Here is a 20287-nt window from a genome sequence, read left to right on the forward strand (position 1 = left end):
CACACACAGACTCTAGAGCCAGCTTCATGTGATTACAGTTACAGACACACATCAAAACACACAGGTAACATACAAATGCGCGCGGAAGCGCGCACTCCTCTCCCACACTCTAACACACACAGGTAACTTCATGTGATTACACACACACACACACACACACACACACACACACACACACACACACACACACACACACACACAGGTAACCTAATGTGATTACAGCTCCTCCATATCAGTGCTTATAGAAAGATGATCACGTGTCTGTCTGATCAGCTCTGTCTTGACCTTAAGATCGTGGGTTTGATTCCCATGTTGACAGAGATGGCACAACCGGCAGTAGCCCCGTGGCCCATTCAAAATTTCCCCAGAGGAAATTTTCTAGTTGTGATTTTGGCCAGGTCACTTTTGAAAAAGAGATTCTACATCTCAATAAGCTTTACCTGGTTAAATAAAATGAGTGACAGCAGCAGACACCGCTCACTGACTGATGCACCTTCTATTCCAGCGCTCTTTATCTTTCCCACCCGAAACACTTGCTTTCTTTTCTTCTCTCTCTTGTCATTCTCCCTGTCCTCCACTACCTCACTCCACCCCCACCTCTCCCTCTCTCCCTCTCTCTCTCTGAGTCCATTCCAGTCCTGTTGATGTCCTCAGGCCAGTTATTCGCAGCCCGCTGAGCAACATTCGCTTTTGGCTCTCGTTCCTCCGCCTCTCCTCTGCTCTGTTGTTGAATCTGCTCTTCTGGAGGCCGGCTGTCACACATGCGAGCCGCACGCAATCTTGCATTGCAAAAAAGGAAAAACAAAAACATGCACGCATGTCTGCACACACATAGAAGAACAAACAGCCTTACAGAAATGAAACATTGTGCATGCATCCGGACACAACGCACAGCAACAGAGAGACCACAGCACCAAACGCTGTTTATACGTGTACTGCATAAGTTTGGAGCAATTATAGTCTAATTCCCTCTCCCATAAATAAGCAAGGCTGACCTGACTTTTTCTCTGTCTGTTTATAGATATGACTTTGTTTTACGTGTCCATTATTTCTGTCCCTATGTAAACGATATAATTAATGACACATGGACTCATCAGATTGGACTCTCAGCCACTCTGCCAATGAGAGCTGTCACTCACTCCACACACATAGTGTGAATGACTTTGTTTGATACACATCCAGTAACACTGCAGCTGAGCATCCTTTTCATATTCACTCAACGCATGCTGAACGTGTGAAGGGGCTGTCACCACGAAAAGAGCATCTGATGTAAAACAATATACAAATTATCTGAGGGTCCTCGTTTTCTAATGAGATATTAAAGTAAAAATTAATACACCGAGCAAAATTACAAATGATTTCAAAACTGTTACAGATAAACAATCAACTACAATGTACACAATCCAACACTGCTGTAGGAAAGAGCAAAGCTCAGCAATGTACACAAGGGGAGCAGCAGGGGAGACACGGGAGGACACAGAAGGGACTTGTTGGCCTATCATGGCCTCAGATAAATGGAGCGGGGCTGAGCTATGGTGTACAGGCAGCATGGTGTGAATATACACATGTAGTTGTGAAGAAAAGTGCTTCTTGTTATCAGATGAAGTCTGTTGACATTCCTCCATGTTCTGGTCCAGGGAATCCTACTAGCTGGACAGAAAACTGGCTGCTTCATTCTCCTGGATGAGAGCACGTCACCCTAAACCTGAGCCTCCAGAGGAAACTGGTTTCAGCGGCTCCATCTTGTGCTTTCAGCACTATTTTAAAATTTTGAATTTCTCTAATCATACCCACATTTTATTTCATATTAATTTCATCAGATAAATTATTTCTCATTGCATTACTTATCTTGTGGTTTATATTTCTTGAAATTATTATGTTTATTGTAATAATAATAATTATTTCCTTACATTACAACAAACCTTTGCTGAAACTCTCCCACAGATATTGGTTACTTTAAAAGCACCACACCTTCACCTCTGACCTCTCTGCCTCCATTACAGGCCACATTTCACAAATTCTCCCCCAGAAACCTGGAAAAACCCTTTAATAACCAAATGCTGGGGCTGTGACCTTTGACCCCAGCAGTGTCGTCAACCACCTTGTGTCAGGGGGGAGGTAAAGTTGAGCCTGTTAAAACATGTAAACGCCTTCTCGATCCCCGTGATGGAGCGCCTGGAGAGACAGAGCAGACAGGCTGTGGGTGGAACAGCACAGCGTTCCCAGCCGGAACGCCACAGGCGGTTGGAAGCGTCCCTTTAAGAGGCCGCTTAGAGGCCTTAAAGACTAGAAGGACTGACTCCCGGGTCTCTCCCGTCTCTTTACGACTATTGGTGGGTAGACTCTGGAGGTAGTGCTTAAGCTATTGAACAGGAGCTGGATGAAATCCCTGATGTCTACTACTGATGTGAGGCTCACAGGGTGGAAATATAATCACGGTAGTAACCAGACAGCACAGCACAAGTGCTTCGGTGTACTGTATCTTTCTGTGTGTCATGGCTCCGTGGAAATTATTACACTTTCTTAATAAATCCTTAATCACACTGAAAATATTGTTAACATATATTTTATATGTTAAACATTGTTAATATTGATATTGATCAATGGGCAACAAAAGAGCAAGTGTTTTTTGTTTTTTTTAATTGAGGTACTAAGTGATTTCTTCATCTACTGATCCACAAGTTTTCAATTTCCAAAAGAACAAATGCTGAGATCAGCAGAATTTCATAGACTGTGATTTGTTGAAACTGTCAAAATATTGTAATATTGGGATATAATTTGCCATGACAACCGCAGCTACAACAGCTGAAAAGAATACACCCTGCTAAAGCAATCAATGGAAGAGCTAAATATTTAATTACAAGAATGAAGAATATCATCGTCACACAGAACATAAATTGTTTCATGTCATTTTTTGTCATCTTTTTAATGCAAATGTGTTTATTAGTTCCACTTTACATGAAAAAATAGTCTGTATACAGTATACAGCTCTTTAGAATAGCACTTTAGTATAGTCCAGAATTATTGCTTTTATTCTGTAAAACAATGTGTGCTAAACAGCTTGTATGAAAAGTGATTGGTGATGAATGATGATGAACATAGAGACACACAAACAGATTTGTATAAAAGTCTGAAGTATGTTTCATGTTTGAAACCTGAATAATAAACAATCGTCTGATTGACTGAGATGAATATCAGCAGCTGCTGCTCTAAATAATAGATAGTGGTAGAATAGAGCAAACAAACAGCTACAACTGTCAGAAGAGGAAACTACACAACTGTTTAGATAAACTCCTATAGTCCTAACCCTCTAGTCTACAACTCATAACCCATGTCAACACAAGCCAAGTCCTGCCACACTACCACTTTGTTCACAGAATCTGCTTTGCCAAATGTAGCACAGGAAAGACTAACTGTTCTAATAACAACTTAGCATCAATATTTAAATATAAAGTTGTATGCATTAAAGGGCTCTTTCTTGAGATATACTGTAGTTAAACTTAAAATGACCTTACAGACCTGATGTTAATCTTATTAACAACCAATCGGGGCCCACTACAGTGAGAAAGCAGCTATATGAAAGGCATATTTCTTCTTATAGGTCATGGTCACCAACACCCACACACAACTTCTGGTCAGAGATCAGATCTTGCTTATTTAGGCGATGACTTCACCTGAAGGTGAACCACTCCAGATCAGACATGCTGCCAGATGATTCAGTGCTCGACCGTGTGAAAGGAGACGTTAAGACTGACCAGTGACTCTGCTACTGTGCTGAGGTCAGTGCTCCAGACAAAATGTTGACATAGTGAAAACGTCATCGGCCAGTGAGGAGGCTGACGTAGCTGTGGTCAGGGTGTGGACGGTGGAGAAACCATACAGTGGCTTCTTTCTCCTGCTTGTATTTTTATCTGTAACAGTTTTAACAGTCAGTGTTGATCCACAGACAAAATTAAAACTCTTTTCTCTCTAAAGCTTTAACCCAGACTGAAAAATATTGATAAGATTTTCAAGTTCAATATGATGTTGCAGTTGTTTAGATATTTTCATTCAACATCATTCCAGCAAAATTTGCTGTTTCTACACTCATCATTCTAAAATAAGGTTGGCCAGATAATCCAAAAATAATCCAGGACATCACCCTGACCAATATAAAATCATAAGCATTTTTCATATTTCTTGATAAAGTCACAATGATTCAATGTGTAATTTATTATTACAACTCCTCATCATTGCTGCCCTAATGTATTTTTCACCATCAATAATGTTCATAATTCTGAGTCATTAAAGCAGAAGTAAGCGGAATATTTGTAAATGGTAAATGGTCTGTATTTATATAGCGCTTTTACTATACCTGAACGATACCCAAAGCGCTTTACAGTACATCACATTCACCCATTCACACACACATTCACACACTGATGGCGGAAGCTGCCATGCAAGGCGCTGACCACGACCCATCAGGAGCAAGGTGGGTAAGGTGTCTTGCCCAAGGACACTACGGCAGCAACCGCGGACAGAGCGGGATTCGAACCACCAACCCTCTGATCATTGGACGACCCGCTCTACCACCTGAGCCACTGCCGCCCCATCGTCATTTGTGTATTATAAGTCTTAAATAGTTCTATCTTCCGACAGCAATCACTTACATAGAGTGTTTGGTCTGAAACACGGGTCTGTCAGTCACTCTGCTCTGCTGTAAGCCGAGGAGAAAACGTCTTGTATACTTCCTCGTATCCTACAAGCTTTATCCAATGAGGAGAGAGAACGGCATGAAGGGCTGTGTGTGCAGCCAAGGGATGCGCGTGAATGTGGTGACGTAGGGACGAGGACCAATAGATCCATGACTAACTAACGAAGTTAGCCAAAACGACCGGATCGCTTACTTCTGCTTTAAATGGCAGAAATAGTCAGAAAATATACAACACTGAAGGGCCCATGCTGACAACAAATCACATTCCATCAATAGCAAAGCAAAATATTTTTATTTATTATTAATTTATAATGATATTAAAGCAGAAGTAAGCGATCCGGTCGTTTTGGCTAATGCTGCGTTCCAGGCAGGCTTTTGAAACCGTAAATTACAGCTTCAAGTCACAACTTACGACTTTGTAGCGTTCCAGGCAACCCACTCGTGTTTTTCCGACCTGTTTTACCTGTGAAAGTCACTACAACGGCCACTCGTAACTTCTGACCCGTGAACTCGTACCAGATCGAACTGGTACGACTTCACAGGTCGGAAAAACACGAGTTACGGGCTGCCTTGAACGCACCATAACAGTCCTCGTCCCTACGTCACCACATTCACGGTGTCCCTTGGCTGCACACACAGCCCTGCATGCCGTTCTCTCTCCTCATTGGATAAAAACTGTAGGATACGAGAAAAGTTTTCTCCTCGGCTCAGAGCAGAGCAGAGTGACTGACAGACCCGTGTTTCGGTCCAAACACTCTATGTAAGTGATTGCTGTCGGAAGATATAACTATTTAAGACTTGTAGGGGTGTAACGGTATATGTATTCGTCCCGTGCCGTCACGGTACGGGGGTCACGGTTCGGTGCACACAGTCACACGACGAATACGTCTGAATGAATATTTAAAAAAAAAAGAAAAAAAAAAGTCGAGTCCTCACTCGAATCCAGGTGGCGGTAATGAGCCTCGAAGCTGCCTGCAGCCGTCATAGCAGACGAAGAAGAGAAGTGATGAGAGAGTGAAGTTAGAGGAGGAGAGCTGTCTGCTTCATTCATGTCACTGTGGCTTCTCAATGAAACAAACGGCGGCGGCGGCGGCGGCTCGCGACCATAATACATCCATGCTCGCGACTGGTCCACCGGACAAAGTCCGTCGGCGATGTTTCACGGATGCGCGCTGCGTCGCTAGAAACGCATCAAACACGTAGCGCATGTTCAACCCGATATGTCAATCACTGGTGCAAGTAAAAAGACTAGTTGTGTGCAACAACTTATCCCGCAGCTTTTAAGCCTCTTGACATGAACACAGACAGGTGAGGAGAAAAGGAGACCGCACACTATATATAATCAGACACATTTTGTCTGATGAAGGGCTGACGCCCGAAACGTGTGAGTGACATTAAACTGTCACGGGAGCTTTTAACTAGTGTGCGGTCTCCTTTTTTCCTTACCTGTGTCTTTCTTGGTGGTCCAGCACCTAGTCTTCAGTTTTTTGGGGGATGTGCGTGTAGCTGCCTAATATGTTTTATGAACACAGGCAGGACCAGAAACATCACCAAAGTAACTGCTAGTCTAATTTAACTGTGTAAACCAACATTGATGTCAGTTTATTGTTTTGTTTTTTTAATAATATTTTTTTAATAATAATAATTTAATAATTCGAATAATAGTTGCCAGTTGTCAAGTGCACGTTTTTTTTCCTCTAGAATTAAAGCAGAAGTAAGTGATATATTTGTGTTAATATAAGTCTTAAATAGTTAGCCTATATCTTCCGACAGCAATCACTTACATAGAGTGTTTGGTCTGAATCACGGGTCTGTCATTCCCTCTGCTCTGCTCTGAGTCGAGGAGAAAACATTTATCGTATCCTACAGTTTTTATCCAATGAGGAGAGAGAACGGCATGCAGGGCTGTGTGTGCAGCCAAGGGACGCCGTGAATGTGGCGACGTAGGGACGAGGACTGTTATGGTGCGTTCAAGGAAACTCGTTTTTTTCCGACCTGTGAAGTCGTACCAGTTCGATCTGGTACATAGACTGTACAAAAAGACGTACTGGTACGATTTCACGGGTCGAAAGTTACGAGTGGCCGTTATAGTGACTTTCACCGGTAAAACAGGTCGGAAAAACACGAGTGGGTTGCCTGGAACGCTACAAAGTCGTAAGTTGTGACTTGAAGCTGTAATTTATGATTTCAAAAGCCTGCCTGGAACGCAGCATTAGCGAAAACGACCGGATCACTCACTTCTGCTTTAATGAATGGCATTATAACACTCCTAATGCACTTGTTTTATTTTGTATTCTTTTTTCTTTTAACTTTTATAACACAAGACAGATTTTAGTTTTACATTCAATTAGTGTCTGTTGTACCGAAACCGTACCGAACCGTGACCCCTGAACCGAGGTACGTACCGAACCGTGACTTTTGTGTACCGTTACACCCCTAAAGACTTATATTAACACAAATATATCACTTACTTCTGCTCTAAAGAAAAATGAGAGAAAACTGTAAATCTTAAAGATTGAGAAAAGTAAATTATGTATTTTTCTGGTGTAAATTTACTCACTGATCAATAACAAGCCCCCACTCTCAAGTATAACCAAGTGAGTTAGTTACAGTCCACAGATATATTGTATAATACAATAGAAAAAATACAACATTTTTAAAAAATGTAAATAAAATGACAGACAAAGATAGATGAATAAAACTGTGTAATTTTGTACCCATGTGAGAAACTTTAATCTTTAGTTGGTGCCCATGTTCCTCTTGTTTTTGTGTTGTGTCCTGACGGCCTTATCAAGGTTCAAATCAGGTTCAAATCTGAAAGACTTTTCATTCATGTCGTTCTCATCTCTCTTTACTCCGTCATTTCCTGGTATGTATCTACGATCAACAATTGAATTAAGACAGTGTGTCCATGCTTTAAGAGTGAAGGCATCAATCATGAACCAATAATGTTTTCCTCCATCTCTCCTAACTTATTTTCTGTCATTTCTATGTTGTGAGGCCATAAAGTGCTGAAAACAGTAATAATAAAAATGTGCAGCATGGAGCAATAGTAATCAGAAAATAGAAACCAAGATCTAATTTTTTTTTTTTTTTTTTTTTACTTCTATCATAACTATCATACCAGAGCTCAACTGGGCATATATTAAGATTAGGTTTAAATTACTTTGCCTTTGAACTACTTGTTTAATCATGTGTAAGACTTTTTAATCAAGAGCAAAGAAGAGCATGTATAGCTTCAGAGCACAAAGTTCAACACTGTAAATGAAAAGCGTGATGAGTGAAAGCCCGTCCCTCACCCAGCAGGCTTGGCTGGACTCAATCAGGGTTGGGCACCAACTCAAACATCCTAATGACTTCCATTTACTGTTGAACGCACAATAATTCATACAGAGCTGTCAGGAGCAATATTATCCTCAACAAATCCCCTCTCATCACCCCTTTCCCAGAAAGATTTCCGCTTCGGCTGAACTGCAGCGGGACAGGCATGCTGCATGTGTCCACTGAGGACAAAGGTGTGTGTGAGAGAGATGACAAGACAAAAAGAGAATACATGCGTGCTTTTATGTGAATGTGACAGAGTGAAAGATGGACAGATCCGCATGCAATATAATCCTGGGCTCTCATGTCGTCTTTCTAGGAAGTGTTGAAGGGGCACGTGAGTGTGAGTGTGGTGTTGGCTTTCCCTGCTCCCTGCAGGATAAACAGGTGGGATTTAAGAGAGTGATCTAAAGCCTGCGGGGCAACACCAGGACGCGTGGAGCGGAGGACAGGATTAGGGGGACAGGAGGACGGGATGAGGGTCGTGTGTTGGTGCCAAGGTCACAGGTGATGAGGTATGCTAAAGCTCTGGCTGTGTCACTGCCATCTGGATGCCTGCTCATACGTCACGCCAAGGGCTTTGGGTGTGTGTCTGGCATGTGTGTGTGTGTGTGTGTGTGGTGACATTGAGGTGACACCGAGCATACTAACTCATTCTCACCCTCAGCTCACATGCCACCCTGAAATCACATCAGATACATACTTCCATTTAAACTGCACGTTTATCTACAGCCATAGATCCATTGATTCCATACTCCATGTAATTATGTAGTTCATCATACATTAGTGTACATTTACTATATCATAACATATATCAGTGTATAAATGTCATTTTACCCCAGATAACTGTTTCAACCATGTCACCCAGCCCTTTCTCACATTTATCCAAATATAGCATCAAACCTAGACTAAACAGTGTTACTGCATAGTGTTAGACATGATGTAACTCTTAATTCCCACCTGCAGCATACAGCACAGGAGGAAAAAAGAGCACTTTATATAAGGATAAATAAGCAAAGTTCACAGCCACTGTGGAAATTGTAGCCAGTGAATAAAGTTGTGTTGTTGACAGATTTGCAGTTATCTGCTACTATCATTAATACTCCATCTGGCCACATGGGGGCAGCCTGAGGCAGTGAGACTGGAGTATAAAAAGCAGTTTTCATATATTGTTTTTGAGTCAGGTGTGAGTACAAAAAGAAGATATTTTCCCAACTCAGTTCTGATTCTTTGCAGGATGGGGAGTGACAAAAAAAATAGAGAGTTAGCCTGGTTTCAGTATTTGGTGAAATAAGAGCTAATAACAGTGTAAAGGAATAATATGAGTCTCAAGTGAGAGACACATACAATATGATTTAAAAAACATAACCAGTGTGAGTTCTAATCATACTACAAACATACTGGACTTCAGAATATTTCAGATAAAATATTTGTGGACAGGATCAGAAAGTGAAGCGCTTCAGCCAATAAGAGAAGAAGCTGCAGACTACTGCTCCAACCGAGCCAGGTTACACGTTAATAATTCTTTGTAATGTCTGCCTGCAGCTTCCTGGGATGTAATCTCTTCTATTTTTGGAAAAAGCAGACACCTCTCTAGGACTGATAATGGCCTGCAGAAGTGTGTTGTTTATTCTTTAGCGAGGCGGTGAAAAAATGCCAGTGAAATGCCAGCTTAATGATTTCTATCCACTCACCAGCCTTGTCCTTGGAAAACAGCCTGTTTGGAAGGGCTTGAACATTAATATACATGGAAAACTGTGATATATTCTGACATCCAGCAAGTTTTTCTACTAAAGCTTAAAAAAGTATTATTTTGAATCCCTTAAATGTAAGAGTTTTCAGGTTAAATGGAGCCTCTGTCTTAGTCTGTGGGAATGAGAAAGTTGAATGTGGTTTTGTCACTGTGAGTAAAGCAAGGACACAATAAGTGTGGGCGTGCAAGTATGTGTGTATGTGCAATGTGGGCTCTGTCACAGACCTGTACTGTAAACTGGGGAATTGCATCATCACTGTGTGTGTGTGTGTGTGTGTGTGTGTGTGTGTGTGTGTGTGTGTGTGTGTGTGTGTGTGTGTGTGTGTGTGTGTGTGTGTGTGTGTGTGTGTGTGTGTGTGTGTGTGTCGTCTGGTCAATATATAAGCTGCTCTTCCGGTCCCCTCTACCCAGAGTGAGTGTGAGTGAACACACTACACTGATAAGAGAGAAAACAATACAGTGTTCCCTGTGGTCAGAAGATAAGCTAAGACAAGCTAATATAAAGATCATCTTAGTCAAGAAACTGGAGCAGGAGCAAACCGTCAATACAAAAATGATACAATCTAAATATGATCAACATGAAGGAAAACTACACTCTGACTTCAGTCCCCCCCCCACACACACACACACAGGAACTCAGTACTCAGACGATCACACACACAAAGAGGGTCAGTGAGGTTCATAAGTCCACAGCTTTACAAAAAAACTTAAATACAACACGAAATGTCAAACGACTAACAAACAAAAAGTAAAGTTAATCACAGATCCACTTACACATCAACCAGCCAGTTGTGGTTTGTATAAATTAGTGTGTTATTGGGTAAGATCAACATTTATATCGTTTATTTCTTGATCATAATGATTAGAGATGTTTGCCATTCGGTTTAGACTGGAGCAGCTGTCCTTGATTTATTGTATGGGAGTATTGAGGATGAAGTTGTAAATCAATAAGCGGTACTCTTCTATGTAAATATGTAAATTATGGAAATCTTGTTGTTTAAGATATTCAATTCACTGGATTATAGCAAAAAACAGACAATCTGGTGAAAATGACATATTCCCTGAGTGAAGAGTTATCCATTAGGCTTGCGTGAAACATATAAGTTAAAACTGACAAATATTTTTCTTGATGGATGTGGAGAAACTGTGCAATGCAGGTACCTTTTCTTTGTTAACTTGCTTGTTTTAGAATAGATTGTTTCAGTTTCTTTGGGGGATGGTGTTCCAGGAGACAAAAATATAAGACAGACATCGAGACTGTGAAATATCTTATTGTCCACTTTAAAAGATTATTATCCTGCAGTTTAACGTTGTTGGTAGGACAGTGGGAATGACATTGAGGCTCTAATTACAGTAGTGGGCAGGGTCCAAAACTAACACTCGCCACTCGCCAATTACGAGTAGATTTTGTCTCTGGCTGGTAAATTTTTAAGACCACTCGCCACTCTGGCGAGTTATTATTTTTTTTACCGGCGAAAATTTCATTTTTCGTTACTGGAGGAGAACGACGCTGGTATCTGCTAGTTTCCTGACAGAGTAATGTGTCTTTTCAGCAGAGACGATCTTTTGTCACGTAAGCGCGTGATGCCACCATTCAGCGTACCCATTTGTGTTGTTTGGCGCGCCCAGCACAACTGCTAGTTTCCTGACAGAGTAACGTGTCTTTCCAGCAGAGTTATCGGCAGAGACGATCTTGGTCACGTAAGTGCGTCACGCCGTCATTACGGTCGTACGCATTTCAGTAGTAGAAGAAGACGAAAGCAGAAAGCAAGGATGTGGAGATGCTTGTCGCTACCCGATCTGCGACGCTACCGGATCCGTGACAAAACTGGTCTGCGCATGCGCAGACCGGCCGCCATCTTGGACAGCTGCCTACGGCAACTCCAATTGGACAAACTTCATTTGGGCACTGCCCGATTTGCGTACATGCTTTAAGTTCTGTGAATTTAAAATACGGTACTGTGAAAATGATTAAAAAATAAAATAAAATAAAATAAAAACCGCGTAGGTCCGTCATAAGACAGCCGCGGCAGACTCGTTTATTCAGTGAGTGTTGTGGTAGTTGTGATTGTTTGTGGTTGTCATGGTAATGAGGCCGGCGAGAAAAGAGGACAGTAAACATTAAAAGTCCGCCTGTGTTCCTGTTTTCTGAGCATCAAGATCCAGACCACCACAACCAACCCTCAATTTACATTACTAATAAAGTATTTAAAAAAATAAATAAAAAGATAAACCGTCTCTGGCGACGCACATAGGGCAGTGATCCTAAGTCAATTCAACTAAGTTTGTCCAAGTGGAGTTGCCGTACGTGGCTGTCACGGATCCGGTAGCGTCGCGGATCGGGTAGCGACAATGCTGGCCGGATATAGTGGAGCCTCCCGCAAAAAAAGCAAAAAGAAAAGTAAAAGAGCATGCCGATTCCGAGGCAGACACTCCGAAGACCCGCGGCCACGACCAAGAGACGGAGGATAATGCTGCCGCTGCTGTTGTTCCTGCTCCCGCTCCCGCTCAGTCTCAGCCGCCTAAACCTGCTAACGTTAGCCGGCATTTCCTCGAGAGATGGCGGGTCGCAAGGCCATGGCTAGTGCATTCAGCCCAAGAAAAAAAAATGTTTTGTCATGTCTGCAGTGCTCACGCAAAGGGAAAGCGGAGGGGAAATGCGTTTGTGGTTGGCTGCACCACCATGAAGCTAGAAACAATCGTATTCCACGAAAATTCTCAGTCCCACAAAGACTGCCTGATTGCTGAGGAAAAAGTGTCAGAGCCTCTTCAACAGGCACCCTGTGTTATCTCTCTGGTTAAATTACCGGAGGCAACTAAGGAGAAGATGGCAATACTGTTCCGCACCTCCCATGCGATTGCCAAGAATGCTCGGCCGTTTTCAGATTTTAAATGGATGTGCAAGTAAGTTGATCTAACCTCGTGTTAATGTTTTGTGTTTTTGTTACCCACCAAATATTATATTATATGTTAACTACATGTAACGGCTTACTGCTTAATCAATAACTAAGCTAAATAAGCGCCACGCGCACGCACACACACACACACACACACACACACACACACACACACACACACACACTGTAACAAACGTGGTCAAGATAGAACATGATGGTTGTTGATATTTATATCAAAAGTAAAGTGTGTGGCCTAATGTTACTATTGGCTGTTGCCTCCAGCAATTTATTGATTTGGGAATGTTAATATTTCACAGCATAAGCATGAATGAAGTATGATGCACTATTATATGTAATTTCATTTATTATTTCATAGCAATTGAATATGTTTTTCTCTTTCCTTCTTTACAGCTTGGATGAGAAAAAAGGCCTGAAGGTTGGGAAAACCTATAGAAATGAAGTGGAGTGTAGGTTATTCACAAAATATATAGCAAAGGCGGAAAAAATCAAACTCAGAGAGGAGTTGGAGGAGACCAAATTCTGCTCTGTTTTATCGGATGGATCCACAGATACTGCCGTGAAGGAGGAGGAGTTGGTCTATGTACGTTTTTGTACAAAGGGGAAAGTGAATGTGAAATTTATTGGCATTGAAGCTGTGGAGAAAGCTGATTCTGCTAACATTTCTCAAGCCATCAAAAATCAAATGGATGCAGCTTGTAAAGGGTGGGAGGGGAAACTTGTAGCCTGTGTCACAGATGGGGCTGCTGTCATGTCAGGGGGGAAGAGTGGGGTTGTGACCAGACTGAAAGGGGACAAGACTTACGTTATTGGTCTTCATTGCATGGCTCACCGTCTGGAGCTCTCCTTCTCTGATGCCATCAAGGAATCTGCCATGTTCCGCAGAATGGATGAACTACTGGGTGGACTGTACTCTTTCTACCACAAAAGTCCCCTAAACAGGGCTAATCTAATCAAGAGCTACGCGACTCTCAAAGCAAAGCCCCTCATGCCAACAAGAATCGGCGGAACTCGTTGGGTGGGCCACCTTCTTCGAGCGCTGGACCACTACCTGAGGGGATACCCAGCCATTGTGCTGCATCTTGAACAGGTTATTGACACATTAATTAATAGTTGGCCTACACAAACACTTAATGTAATATGTAATATAAAGTACAGCAGCTTCATTGTCTTTTTTTGTGTCTGTGTATATTCCAGATTCAATCCCCTGACGCACAGGGGGTCCGTAGTGTGCCTCAAGCTAAAGCAAAGAAGTTCCACAGTTTGGCAAAGGAGAGTGCTCTGTTACAGTTCTGTGGGTTCCTTTTTGATGTGCTGAGCCACCTCAGCAGCCTCTCTGCCACTCTGCAGAAGCCTACTATCACCCTGGCAGAGGCACACGCCTCCCTGCTTGCCACCCAGGCTGTGCTGGATAAATATGAAACCAGGTTTGTCAGTGTGATTATTTAAATGATCATTAATATGCAGTGAGCAACTATAAACTATTCAATTAATTAATTGATAAAGGATATAAGAAAAGAAAAAATATTGTAGTAATGTGTTATGTGTATAATTTTCAACTTAAGGGCAGGGCCAATGATGAAGGCCACCAGTGGTCTGACATTTGAAGGAGTCAAGTTAAGTGTGGGAAAGAATGACGACAGAGCAGTCAAGACCGCAGGGCAGACTCTACTCTCAAGACTCAGGGACAGCTTGAATGACAGGTTTCAGGATGTTAGTGAGGGAGTCCTGCGTGCAACCATGTTGGCGAGTTTCAAGAACTGGACTGATAGAGAATCTGTAGAAACAGGTTGGTTCTTTGTGTCAGAACAGGTTCCAATAATAATACCGAAATACCGAATTTTGTTTCAGTTTCAAAATAGGTAGAATGCCATTTTCAAATCTGGCTCTTATACTGTATGTATTCTGCCATTTCCAGATTTTGGGGATAGAGAGATTGAGGCTCTATGCCAACATTTTGGACCAGTGCTGACCTCCGCTGGTGTCTGTGTTGAGAAAATACCAGATCAGTGGACTATATTGAAGAGCAGGATCTATGCACAAACACAGACGGTGCAGACGACGTCCTGGTCAAAAGTCAACCAACGTGACAGAGAACAGTGTCCTGATGTGCTTGACTTGATTGATTTGGTGCTAGCGGTCCCTGCCTCCACTGCTGACTGCGAACGGGGATTCAGTACAATGAAGCAGGTAAAGACTCAATCAAAATCCCTCCTTCGAGTGTGTCGAAGAGTATTCATGTGACATGTTTATCTCAATCAAGATAAACAATCAAGCAGTATTTTCTATTATCTACTGATGTTTTTTATTTTCATTTGATGTAACACAGGATTGACTTTCCTTTGTGTGCCAACAAGGTAAATTTTCACTGACTCAATGTGTTATGCTTTTTTTCCTCAATATAGGTCAAGACTGACTGGAGGTCCAATCTCACATCCTCATCACTGTCAGATCTCATGACAATCCAGCTTTGCTCACCAGATGTCAATGATTTTGATCCCTCTACTGCCATTCACCTGTGGCACAGTGACACTGTCCGTTCCAGAAGACCAGATTATGTTCCAGAGGACCAGGAGGACCAAGATGGCTGTGTTTTGACTGGACTGTCCGATGAAGACTGAAGTCAGTGATACATGTTGTCATGTATGCAATATAGCTGGACAGTATAACAATATTATACTCTGTATAGATATCATTTTAGATTGTGTATATGTTTATATGGTGATACAGCATAGGTGTTCCTTCCTGATTTCCTAGCTGTTTGTTATTTGCATTTTATCCACTTAGTCATAATTGCATTATTGATTATTCTTTTTGTATGTTATTTGTGTAAATATTTTTGTTAAAGCACAGACAGTCATTCCTGCAATATTATCAAAAATATCTGTATTTGGTCAAAACTATTCTTAATTGATTTATCTGTATTGCCCGGCAGCCACTTTTACATGAATTAAAAAAAAAGAACTTTCACTTAAGTCATGTCTTTGAATACTTTGTCCACCACTGGTCAGATATTCATGTTTATATAGGGCTGTTGCAGTCTGGTTGAGCTAAAATCAGAAACAGTGATTCATATTTTAACATACATTGCTACTAGTATTAGTGCATATACTATTAAAATATTGATTGAGAATCGCATATTAGACCCAAATGACATGTTAAATAATACTGATAGCAATTCACAACACTTAAAAGCAATTTTTATTTGGTTGGCTGGTAAAATATCTGCCTGGCTGGTAAAAAAATTCACTTACCAGCCAGCCTGGCTGGTAAGTGAAAAAGTTAGTTTTGGACCCTGGTAGTGGGCCATCAGACTTTCCTAGTAAATAACAGCAGAGCTGACAACACTAATCAAATACACATTGGTCGGTACTCTAAGGGAAGCTTTAGTCTATGTGGCTCTAACAAGGTAATCTATTACACATAATGAGGCAACCAGATGCATTAACAGCGCAGCTAAAATACAATACACCCGGAAGTGACAGACAGCACGCCTGGGTACAATACCTGTGTATCTGTGTGAAGGAACAGAGACCAAGACAGGATTTTTTTTTAAAAACAACAACAGTGAAGGAGAGGAAAGCTAAGGAAGAAGTTAAGATGACAGTGAGGTGCGTGACAACTGGTCTGCTGTGGACAGGAGCGAGCAGACTGACAGCCGGATGTAAGTTCAGGGTTAAAATAACACTGTCCTCTCTCTCTCCCTCTCTCCCTCTCTCTCTCTCTCACACACACACACACACACTTTGACTTCCAGAGGCTCCCTTTCCTCCTGGTTCTCCTCTGTCAGTCTGGGCCCCCCAGGCCCTCCAAGCATTCAGAGACACTCTCCACAAAAAGCACAGTCACTGGTCGCTGCTGCTATTCTGAGAGCTTCCTCTCTGCTTCCCAACTCCCATTTAGTCCTGTTTCCTCCATCCTCATGCTTTCTCTGTCTAACTTTCTTTCCACTGACACTTGTTATTTAACTCCTGCAGAGCACATAGCCTTCTAGGCGGCTGCTCCTCTCTGGAACATGTCATGACAACTGCGATTGAACTAGAAAGTGAATTGTGAATTTTGTACAGATAATTTCCTGTATGAATGGTACATTTGTAAACTAACTGTAACTTGAATTTTCAACCTACCTCGTTTCAATTTGCTACTCTACAAAAATACCATTGATTTATTGACAATTTTCAATTCAGATAACCTGTATTCAATTTGAAAACATCATATTTACACAATACTTACAAAACTACAGTATTGTTTTGCTTCAAGAGTCCATGTTTGGTCTTAATTACCAGACAACTGTTTGCAACTGAATTCACTTAAAGGGATAGTTCAACATTTTGGCAAATTGGCCCATTGCCATAATCGCTATAGTCATAGCAGTAGGTTCATTACCTTTAATTGTAGGTGTAAGCTATTTTCAGTACGGCGGAGCGCAGCAGCTGGCTGCTCAGAGCTACGCTATGGAGGCTAATGGAATTTCTTGGTTTCCCTCATTAAACTCATCAAATTCAACATCCCAAAACTCCACAGCGCTTTTGTAGACAAGTTGTGACCTGCACAACCACCACGCTATGAGATAATGACGGAACGATACGAAACGGAGCCATTTTCGAGGTAAATACAGGGTAAATACGGAGACTGCTTGCTGAAAAACTGTCCCTGAACGCAACGCGCATCAGCGGTTTTGTATGAATTTACCTCGAAAACGGCTCCGTTTCGTATCGTTCCGTCATTATCTCATAGCGTGGTGGTTGTGCAGCTCACAACTTGTCTACAAAAGCGCTGTGGAGTTTTGGGATTTTGTATTTGATGAGTTTGATGAGGGAAACCAAGAAATTCCCTTAGCCTCCATAGCGTAGCTCTGAGCAGCCTGCTGCTGCGCTCCGCTGTACTAAAAATAGCTTACACCTACAATTAAAGGTAACGAACCTACTGCTATGACTATAGCAATTATGGCAATGGGCCAATTTGCCAAAATGTTGAACTATCCCTTTAAACTGATGGTAGACTTTGCCACATGGTACGTCATCAGTACGTTATCATCTCTGTTAATCTGACCAGCAGAGGCCATCACTTCCTGTGCAGCTCTACATGAACATGCCTGTGTGTGCAGTACAGCATAGATCAGACTGTACATTGAGAGCCCCACAACTTCATCTAGATAATGTAAATGTAAATCTACTTTGATTTCACTTAAGTAAAAGTGAAAAAAAAAATATTAGCACTTGAGTTAAAGTAAAAATTTCAAGAGTGACGAGTTGCTGAAGCTAACCACCTCGTATACTGCTGAGCTGTTGGACTGGTAACAATGGCAGAATTCAAATACTTCCCTCTGAAGTATAGTGAAGTAAAAATATGAAGTATCATGCAAGTGAAATGGATATACTCAGGAAAAGCAGAACAACTTCACACCTGAGGCTGCAAATGAAATGTCAGTGGACGATCCCTCTGGCAGCAGCAGGAGGCCCGACCTGACCTTAAAGGTACATTGTGTAGGAATTACTCCCATCTAGCGTTGTGGTTGTATATCACAAGCAACTCAATTGTATTTTTCATGCTGCATTCACGTGAAATTGGACAGACGGCAGATGGACGACAGCCGCTGCACGTAACGGCATAAACAAGCCTCTATGTAAACAAGTGGTCCGTCAGCACGAGGCAAAACAATACACGTGACAATATGTTGTCATGGCGATGTGGTATTGTTTACCTGACCCACGTTTTACCGACTTTCTCTGGACTTCTGTGACTAAAATGACATCTGGTTTGTTACCGCGGCCGTCTGCCCGACTGCAGGTGAATGCAGCATCAGTGTAACGCTCCATTCCTCCTCACTGCGTTACCGCGGTGACTTTTCACAGACGCCACCTCGACTTGAGCCGACGGCTCCGGTGGTTTCCTACCGTCACGCTGCCACTGAACGTAAAAACATGGCGACACGACATCTTCAGTTTGTTGATGGGGGGCATTACTGATTAATGAAAAACAGACTTTTGAACCAAATAATCGATTTTCGTGACTAGATAACAAGAGAAGTTACACAATGTCCCTTTAACAGTGCTGTGAGATAAGCATCTGTACCAAGGCTGCCGCCCCCCACCCCGCCCTCATCCCTGCTCCAATTCTAGTGTCATTCACAGAGCTAAACGCTGACGCTCTGCCTCTGATACGTAAACAACTAGCCTGGCAGCAACATTCACTCATTTGTGTGGCACTACACAAAACAAGAGCATACGTTAAGTGTCAGTGAGTGCACCCACTCACACAAAGGCATGCTGGCATAATTCCTTCATTCACGGGCAACACATACTGTTCACACTCGCACACACTGTTCCTCTCACTTTCCCTCCATCTCAGTTCTCAAACACACACTCATGTATTCTCTCTCTTTGCACTGACGCTAACAGACACCTGTTGGGAGTGTCTGGCTGGCCAGCTTCCTGCGCGTGGGTCTGTTTGTGCCTGTGGACAGAACACAGTGTTTTCTATTAAAGCCACAAGTGTGACTCTTACTTCCTCCCACTCTACCTCAACAGCTAAGAATTGTTATTCAACGGCTGTGTCCTGTAAATAGAAAATAAATTACATTTGTGGACAAAGCAGGTCCTTGTTGAATATGAAACCACAAGCCTGATCAGACAGGAAATGGTGAATAACACGTTTTTAAGTGCGTAAGAAAGGAAACCATGGGGCGGTGTTGAGGCTATAGTCCTCACTGCAGGCGGCCCCGGTTCGAATCCCACATCAGGCGGCCCTTTCCTGCATGTCATTCCCCCTCTCTGCCTCCCCATTTCCTGTCTCTCTCTCTACTGTGCTATCAATTAAAGGTAATAAAAAGCCCAAAAAATATACTTAATAAAAAAAAGAAAGGAAACCATTAATACTTGTACAGTGTTCAAGTTCTATTGCAAACTCACACACATTCAAACATGACATCATCCGCTGTGTTTGCTTCTCTGCGTTTCAAAGGTGAATAGATCCCATTCAGACACACTGGAGAGCACAGTCACTATTTGGCATGATCTCATGTCTGCATAGCTCACACATTCATACACACCCAGACAAAATAGCAAACAAGAGAGTGTGGCAGATAAACCTTCAGATACACAACCATCCCAGTATCAGTGTTTAAACAGCACTCACTGCAGCCAAAACATGCCCAACTGCAGTGAAACAGAAGGCATCCATACAAAGATATTTCCTAAGAAACTAAAAGTCTTTTTACCTGCAATATATGATCCATGGAAACCTGGTTCTCTTTCCTGGTCTGAGTCCGGCGTCAGCTCTGACACTGTAGATGCTCCTCACAGGTTGATGACAGAAGGCCAGCAACATGCAGAGGAGGCTCCATGTCCATGGCACTGCGGGATTAGCACACTCTTACATGATTTCATCTCCATCCATCCATCAGTCAACACAAACCCAGAAGTATGTTGCAGGAACTGCCTGAAAAAACAATAAAACAACAAAAAACAGTTGCATTAGAGGAGATGAAAAATAGGCATGAAAGAAAATTCAGTAATCACACCGTTTTCAATTAAGTAGCATCCTCTTTGAAAAACATCCCTGAAAAAGCAGCTGCCTTGTTATCAGCATCTGTTAGCGCATTGT

General features: G+C 42.1%; 1 protein-coding gene across 1 annotated transcript in view; it reads right to left on the minus strand.

Annotated features, from left to right (window-relative positions):
• Positions 1-20020, minus strand: part of LOC311000487 (activated CDC42 kinase 1-like) — a 64294-nt gene extending 44274 nt beyond the window's left edge. The window contains exon 1 of the mRNA XM_083991213.1: positions 19902-20020. The gene's annotated coding sequence lies outside the window, so the exon portion shown is untranslated. The remainder of the gene's footprint in view (positions 1-19901) is intronic.
• Between the last annotated feature and the right edge of the window lie 267 nt (positions 20021-20287).

Source organism: Trachurus trachurus (genome assembly GCF_905171665.1).
Source record: "Trachurus trachurus genome assembly, chromosome: 17".
NCBI lineage: Eukaryota > Metazoa > Chordata > Actinopteri > Carangiformes > Carangidae > Trachurus > Trachurus trachurus.